This window comes from Thalassophryne amazonica, chromosome 3 (assembly GCF_902500255.1).
Source record: "Thalassophryne amazonica chromosome 3, fThaAma1.1, whole genome shotgun sequence".
NCBI lineage: Eukaryota > Metazoa > Chordata > Actinopteri > Batrachoidiformes > Batrachoididae > Thalassophryne > Thalassophryne amazonica.
This window is the reverse complement of record NC_047105.1, coordinates 125,618,467-125,626,596: the sequence shown is the minus strand read 5'-3', so window position 1 is coordinate 125,626,596 and position 8,130 is coordinate 125,618,467. Positions and strand designations below refer to the sequence as shown.

General features: G+C 42.8%; 1 long non-coding RNA gene across 1 annotated transcript; it reads right to left on the bottom strand.

Annotated features, from left to right (window-relative positions):
* Positions 1-4,009: 4,009 nt before the first annotated feature.
* Positions 4,010-7,067, bottom strand: LOC117508022. The gene is made up of 3 exons (XR_004559949.1): positions 7,054-7,067; positions 4,171-4,174; positions 4,010-4,067 (listed from the first exon to the last, which is right to left on the bottom strand). It is a non-coding gene; the product is annotated as an uncharacterized LOC117508022 (long non-coding RNA).
* Between the last annotated feature and the right edge of the window lie 1,063 nt (positions 7,068-8,130).

Sequence of the window (8,130 nt, the reverse complement as noted above, 5' to 3'; positions counted from 1 at the left end):
AGTGATATGCTGTAATTTGAGAAACACAGAAATAAAAAAAAACAAACTAAAAGCAGCAATAACATAAAACTAGTTAAAAGCAGGCCTGTGCAAATGGGTCTTGAATTTCTCCTTAAAAGTTCCAACAGACTCCATAGAACATAGGTGCAGTGGCAGTGCAGTCCACGGTTTGCACTGCGTTCATCTTAAATACAGTAAAGAGTGCAATCGCTCCTTTCAAAATATATCAAGTCTTACACCAATTCAGTACTTTAACATCTCCCATAATCCCCTGCGCTTCCCAGAATGCATCGCGGTGCCAGTAGATTTCCAGCATTTCAAAGCTATGTAAACAATGGTTAGCGAGGACGTGGATGTCATCGATTCAGTGAGTTCACGAGTGATTATGACACATTCTCTCAAGTTGGGGGGGCTATCTAGAGGAGGTGTAGCACCTGTGATGGACTTCTGCTCTGCCCTGACGTTGTCTTGTTGTCCATACTTCATGTTTACATTGTGCCCTAAACCAGAACTCTGCTGAAACCGACCTCTCGCTTGAGTCACGGACCGTGAGATGCCGCGAGATTCACCACTGTGAAACACCAAATAAAAACACCTGTGGATGATAGCATTTTTTGGAAGTATCCATGTTTGCCCAGGTCTTGTGACTTCCACTCTGGGTCATGGAAATTCACCATTCAGGGCTCAGCAGGTGCAGGCCTTTTTTTTTATTATTATTTTTTCCTGCTTCGACCCTCTGTTAGAGCTTTCTTTGATCCAATCTTTTTTTTAAAAAAAAAAAAAAAAGCAAAATCATCATCATTTTCCACTGGTATGTTTGATTTAACTACATTTTCCCTTTTGTAAAAATAAAGTTCTTTAAATTTCACTCTTAGCAGGGGTGGTGGCCAAGTGGTTCGTGTGCATTCTTTCACTGCAGAAGGTTCCCGGTTCAAACCTCATCCCTGTAATGTGGAGTTGTGTGAGGATGGGCATCTGGCATGAAACTTGAGCCAAATTAACATGCAGATCCACCTCGGCTCTACTGTGGTGAACCCGAGGGAAAACAAAGGAGCAGCTGAAGGGGTTTTCCTTTTCTTTTTGTTTTGTTTTTTTTGTTACTTCAATTTTCACATTTTTGCACACAACATTTTATATATCATGACATTTTATTTGCGCAGCGCAGAAACATTGAATCCAGCCTGTTGTACTCACATGTACCAAACAGATGGAATTTGATCCCTGTATTGAGTACAGGTGTTTTTTCATCTACCAGTAATTTAAGATTCATCCCTCCTCTCGCCTTTATCAGTTGATTGATATCTTTCAGAAAGACACACATGTTGCCAGATGTACGGTGAGGAAAATAAGTATTTGAACACCCTGCGATTTTGCAAGTTCTCCCACTTAGAAATCATGGAGGGGTCTGAAATTTTCATCTTAGGTGCATGTCCACTGTGAGAGACATAGTCTAGAAAAAAAGAAAAAAAAATCTGGAAATCACAATATATGATTTTTTAATAATTTATTTGTATGTTACTGCTGCAAATAAGTATTTGAACACCTGTCAAAATCAATGTTAATATTTGGTACAGTAGCCTTTGTTTGCAATTACAGAGGTCAAACGTTTCCTGTAGTTTTTCACCAGGTTTGCACACAATGCAGCAGGGATTTTGGTCCATTCCTCCACACCGGTCCTCCACACAGATCAGCCAGGTTACTGGGCTTTTGCTGAGAAACACGGACTTTGAGCTCCCGCCAAAGATTTTCTATTGGGTTCAGGTCTGGAGACTGGCTAGGCCACTCCAGAACCTTGATATGCTTCTTATGGAGCCACTCCTTGGTTATCCTGGCTGTGTGCTTCGGGTCATTGTCATGTTAGAAGACCCATTCACGACCCATCTTCAATGTTCTAACTGAGGGAAGGAGGTTGTTCCCCAAAATCTCGCAATACATGGCCCCAGTCATCCTCTCCTTTATACAGTGCAGTCGTCCTGTCCCATGTGCAGAAAAACACCCCCAAAGCATGATGCTTCCACCCCCATGCTTCACAGTAGGGAAGGTGCTTTTGGGATGGTACTCAGCATTCTTCTTCCTCCAAACACAGTGAGTGGAATTAAGACCAAAAAGTTCTATTTTGGTCTCATCTGACCACATAACTTTCTCCCATGACTCCTCTGGATCATCCAAATGGTCATGGGTAAACTTAAGACGGGCCTGGACGTGTGCTGATTTAAGCAGGAGAACCTTCTGTGCCATGCATGATTTTAACCCATGACGTCTTAGTGTATTACCCAGAGTAACCTTGGAAACTGGTGCCAGCTCTCTTCAGGTCATTGACCAGCTCCTCCCGTGCAGTTCTGGGCTGATTCCTCACCTTTCTTAGGATCACTGATACGCCACGAGGTGGATCTTGCATGGAGCCCCAGTCCGAGGGAGATTGACAGTCATGTTTAGCTTCTTCCATTTTCTAATAATTGCTCCAACAGTTGATCTTTTTTCACCAAGCTGCTTGGCAATTGCCCTGTAGCCCTTTCCAGCCTTGTGGAGGTCTACAGTTTTGTCTCTGGTGTCTTTGGACAGCTCTTTGGTCTTAGCCATGTTAGTAGTTGGAGTCTTACCGATTGGGTGGGTGGATAGGTGCCTTTATCCAGCTAATGACCTCAAATAGGTGCTTCTAATTTGGAATAAGTGGAGTGGAGGTGGACTTTTTAAACGCAGACTACCAGGTCTTTGAGGGCCAGAATTTCTGCTGATTGGCAGGTGTTGAAATACTTATTTGCAGCAGGAACATGCACATAAATTATTATTTTTTTAAAAATCATACATTGTGATTTCTGGATTTTTTTTTTTTTAGATTATGTCTCTCACAGTGGACATGCACCTAAGATGAAAATTTCAGACCCCTCCATGATTTCTAAGTGGGAGAACTTGCAAAATCACAGGGTGTTCAAATACTTATTTTCCTCAATGTAGCCTCCACCATCAGCAATAATCCTCTTTGTACACAGACATCGAGCTTGACTGGACAGTAGTTATCTTTATTATATGGCTATGATGCTACGTTCGCTCTGATTGGCTGATTTCTGGTCCGATATTTTCCCACATCAGACCGTTACCATGACAATCCGCCTGGATCGCGTATCACATTTGCAACTTTATTTACAGTTTTCACAACGCGAAATGCAAAATAAAGACCAACAAGATGAAAACACAGCTCCAAACAGCCATATAATAAAGAAATTATTTTATTTAGGATTATTAACCTCGCTTGCTCGGTTAATAATCCTTTAGCATCACACATAAAATCTGAGATAAGACTGTGTCTTTCGTCAGGAACATAAATAATTTGTCAAATCAGAAAAAAATGGAGATGATGTGGAAAATGCAGTTTTACTTTGATTTCATTGCAGACAGTATAAAGCCAAGATATTTCATGTTTTGTGTGGTCAACTTCATTTCATTTGTTAATATGCATCATTCCTCCATTTCAGGGCCTGACCATATTCCACAGTTGGGATGAGAACACTTTAGGGATAGTAGTGAGATAACATGAATAAATAATGTTATTTCAAAGGTGGAGTCAACAGGTGATTGTAACCATAATTTGGAACAAAAGCAGTATCTATGACAGGCTTTGAGGAGCAAAGATAGGTAGAGGTTCTCCAGTGTCAAAAGCGTGAGAAAATTATTGAAATGGATCATAGGTTTGGGAGGAATTGACATATTTCTCCCTTTACAGTGTATAATAATGTGCATATGTCGCAGACATGAACTAGCGAAGCTCTTCAGTATCTCACCATGTCATTTTGGTCCTTCAGACTTTTTTGGAGGGGGGAGCAAATGCTTCAGGGGAGCATTAGCATGGCTAAAACCTTTCAGCTTCTGGAGGGCTCCCCCACCACCCCTAATTACAGCCCTCTTAACCCCGTGCCACTTTAAGCATTTAAAAAAATTTTTTTAACCTTCCCATCCACTGGGAAGACTGGGAAAAACCGCTCCGAACCTCTCTCCTCCTCTCCACGTCTCCTTTTAGGTTACAAACAAGTTATTATAAAGACCATGAGTAGTCGACCTTGCAGATAAAACTTGAAGAACTCTCCAGCACACACTGATTGACTCTCCTCTCCGGACCACAGCATGTGTGTTTAAAAAAAAAAAAAAGGACACTGGCTCACACTTGTTCTGCACCCTGCTCAGCGTGCCGCTCTCGTTGGCACAATGTCTCTGCTATTTTGGCATTGTGGGATAGCTCACCGGGCAATACCGGGAATTTTGGTATTGATCCGATACCAAGTAAATACAGGCCCAGTATCGCCAATATCGATACCAATACTGATACTTTTTCATATTTAAGCTTCATAGACCCAAAGGATCCAAACGACCTAGGATAGAATTTCGCCAAACATTGTACGTGACAACAAAATACTTTATCACAATCAACATTTTTGTTTAAAAAAAATATCACTCAACACAACTTAAAACAAAATCTCCTTTGGTAGAGGGCTGACAAACCACAATACAAGGATGCGCTGCTCCGTGTTGTGTAACACAGTGCAACACAGTGCAGCGCTGCTCTTACAGAGACTTTGATGAATATGCGTGTGCAGCAGTCAGTGCGTGCAGGAGAGAAAAAAAGCTTGAATATCAATCTTTTTACATGAGGATTGTTCAATATCAATACCAGCGTTGGTATTAATATTATCAATATTAGGCTTGATCCGCCCACTTCTACTCGCCGGACTACATTCGCCTGACCCCGCGCTGAATTTGCAGACATGAGAAGATGCTGCTGGATGAGTGAGAGTCCTGACTTAACGATCATTTAGGCGTAAAAACACACGAGATACACAAGTTCTTGTGCCAAATATACTCCTGATGTTTTTGTTATCCATGAAAACGCGCTGTCATCGCAGGTCTGGGAACTACTTTTTGCACAGGAATTCATCAAGCACATCGGCTGCGGTCGCGTACTGGACGTCATGTGCTCTGAAATATTTTACATCAGTGATGGCAGCATTAATGCAGAAAAGTAGATTTTTGAGATTTTAGAGCAACATAAGCTTCTTTCAATAAGCCACTGTAAAACTACATTTTGCATACAAAGATATGGCTGCCAAAGGAGAGGGTACAGGTACTGCACTGGCCTGCCTACAACCATGGCCTGTCACCAATAGAGAATGTGTGGAGAAATTTAAATGAAAATGCAACAATGACAACCATGTACAGTTTCACACCTTAAGACATGCTTACCAAAAGAATGGGGGAAAAATAACACCTGAAAATTGCTTGATATCTTATATATATATATATATATCTATATATATATAGATATATATATATATATAGATATATATATCTATATATATATATATCATGAGCGGAGGCTTCGCCGCGGCGCGCTCCTCTTTCCATGACAAAAACTCCTGTAACAGTGGAATGTGCCGTTCATTTCCAAACTGGACGCTGTGTTTTATCCGGGACGTCGTCTGACTAGCACAGGAATTGTGAAGACGTGGACATCAGCACTTTTTCGGCACATTGAGACAGACGTGCGGAGGAATTCCGCGTGTCGCAGTGGTGACGCATGGCGCAAAGCAACGCCGTGATGATGCCTCACAGGACATGTTCTGGCATGTCCAGGCACATCCACAATTTCTCGGATAATCACTCGATGGAAAAACCACCGACAGCTGTCTGAACGCCATCTCAAAGCCGTCCTGTGAGACCAAAACGGAGGTGGTTTTGTCTCGCTCCAGTAGCGAATCCATCGCTAGGCTTTCCATGACAAAATCTCTTGTTATAAGTGAAATCTGCCGGAAAATGGTTGATGTCCAGCTCTTGTGATAACCAGAGAAATGGCACACGATGGTCACGGATCCAGACAGCCATCCGTTTAGAAATGAAATGGTCGTTCAGCCCCACAGCCGCTGGGGGCCGTCCTTAAAGCGACAGTAACACTCCTTATTCTCTACCAATTTTCACCAAAAGCCAGATAAATTTTTCTAATAGTTTCCAGCTGCCAGATGGAAAAAAAGCCCAAATCATTCCGCCATTTCCTGACAATGAAACAACGACGAGGGGGCTGGACCACTCCTCACTCAAAGCCTGCTCACAGGCGAATGACGCAACCAACAGGCGTGGAAAAACTCACGCATGCGCACGAGGGTTCAAAGCTTTGTCTGAACGCACTCACACGTGATTCAAATCCATATGGTTTTTGAAAAAAATAATAAGGTCGATACTTTTCTAATAGACCTCGTATATACGAGGTCTATTAGATATAAACCGACCCCTTTATTTTTTTAACTTATGGATTTGAATGACTGCGATTACACCAATCATGCTTGACCCTCGTGCGCATGCCTGCTTTTTTTCACGTGTTCGGTGACGTCATTTCCCTGTGGGCAGGCCTTGATGAGATGTGGTCCCGCCCTCTCGGCTGATGCCTTTGTTTCACATGCTGCTTCAAGACGGCGCGCGTTGCTTTATCAAAATTTTTTCTGGACCTGTTGAGGAATATCCGATGGACACTATTCGAGAAATTTAGCTGGTTTTGGGTGAAAAGTTAAACGGCTGATGAGAGATATGTGGGTTTCTGTGTGCTGTAAGGACTTCCCACGCAGCGGGACGTCGTGTCAGCGCTTCCAGGCGCCGTCGTCAGCCTGTTTTCGACCTGAAACATCCTAATTTAAGGCTTAATTCACCCAGGACATCGTGAGAGAACAGAGAAGATTCAGAAGAGGCCGGCATGAGGACTTTATGCGGACAGTTCCACTGTTTAAGGACATTTTGTAATGAAATACGTGCGCGCAATTCGCCGCGTCGTTTCCGTGACGACTCGGCAATCTGTGTGCGCCACAACAGGAAAAACACCTCCGTGTTGAAAACCATTTATAAAATTCAGGCAGCTTTTGATGGCTTTCAACAAGTGAGTAACTGAGAAATTGTTTAACAGCTTGGGCATGTTCCAACTTGCCCGTTAAGGTTTCCAACGGAGGTGTTTTTACTGTCGCGACCCCCTGCGTCGGGTCCAGCCCGACATGCGACTCTGCCCGCACGTTCTTTCATTACAAAATGTCCGTAACAATGGAATGTCCCAATAAACTCCTCATGCCGACTTCTTCTGAAAGTTCTCTGTTCTCTGACGACTTCCTGGGTCAACAGAGCCTGAAATGTGGAAGTTTTCAACTTGAAACGGTGAGACGCTGCCGCCTCGAAGCGCAGATCGCCATCAGGCGCCATGGGCCGTCCTTACGTGACACTACCAGACCAAAAATCTCTCATCAGCCGTTACAAATTTTTACCGAAAACCAGCTGAATTTATCAAATGGTGTCCACTCAGTTGTGCCTTACAGATTTGAAAATTTGATCAAACAAAGCAGCAGTCTCTGAGCCATTCCTAAACAATGAAAAAATCGACGAGAGAGTGGGCCACTCCTCACTCAAAGACTGCCCACAGGCAAATGACGTAACCGACAGGCGTGAAAAAACTCTTGCATGCCCACGAGGGTTCAAGCATGTCTGATGTAATCACACGTGATTCAAATCCATATGGTTTTTGAAAAAAATAATAAGGTCAGATACTTTTCTAATAGACCTCGTATATTTATATTTCAGTTTAAATACTTTAGTTTATGGATTTCCGTTTACAGCTCAGTTACTACAGGAAATCTTGATTGCAAACCCCCATCACTGCTTGTGGTGTCAAGCGCCCGGTCCCACTGGATGTGTCCCGCTCCAGGGACAGTGCCAGGTGAGGAGTTTGACTGGGACAGTCCACCTGTCAAACTCACAGGACAGAAACCTCCCCCTCCGGTAAACGGCTCAATAATCTTGAGAGAAATGTTGTTGAAAACAAACAATACTAGTTTCTAACCTCAGGAAGGTAGACAATGAGCGACCTTATTTTTATCCATACGAGCCGTCCTCTGAGCTGGAAATAAATAATACTGATCTGAACGAGCAGGCGGCAGGGAAACGGAAGCTTAGGGACCGTCTACAAAGTGCAATATATTATAGTACTGTTTATGGGAGGAAGAGGTTTCTGTCCCCTGTTAATTTGACAGCCCCCCACCCCCAACAATAATCTTAACTGAAACGTGGATATAAAAAAAATGCTCAATTTTACATATACAGTGAGGAAAATAA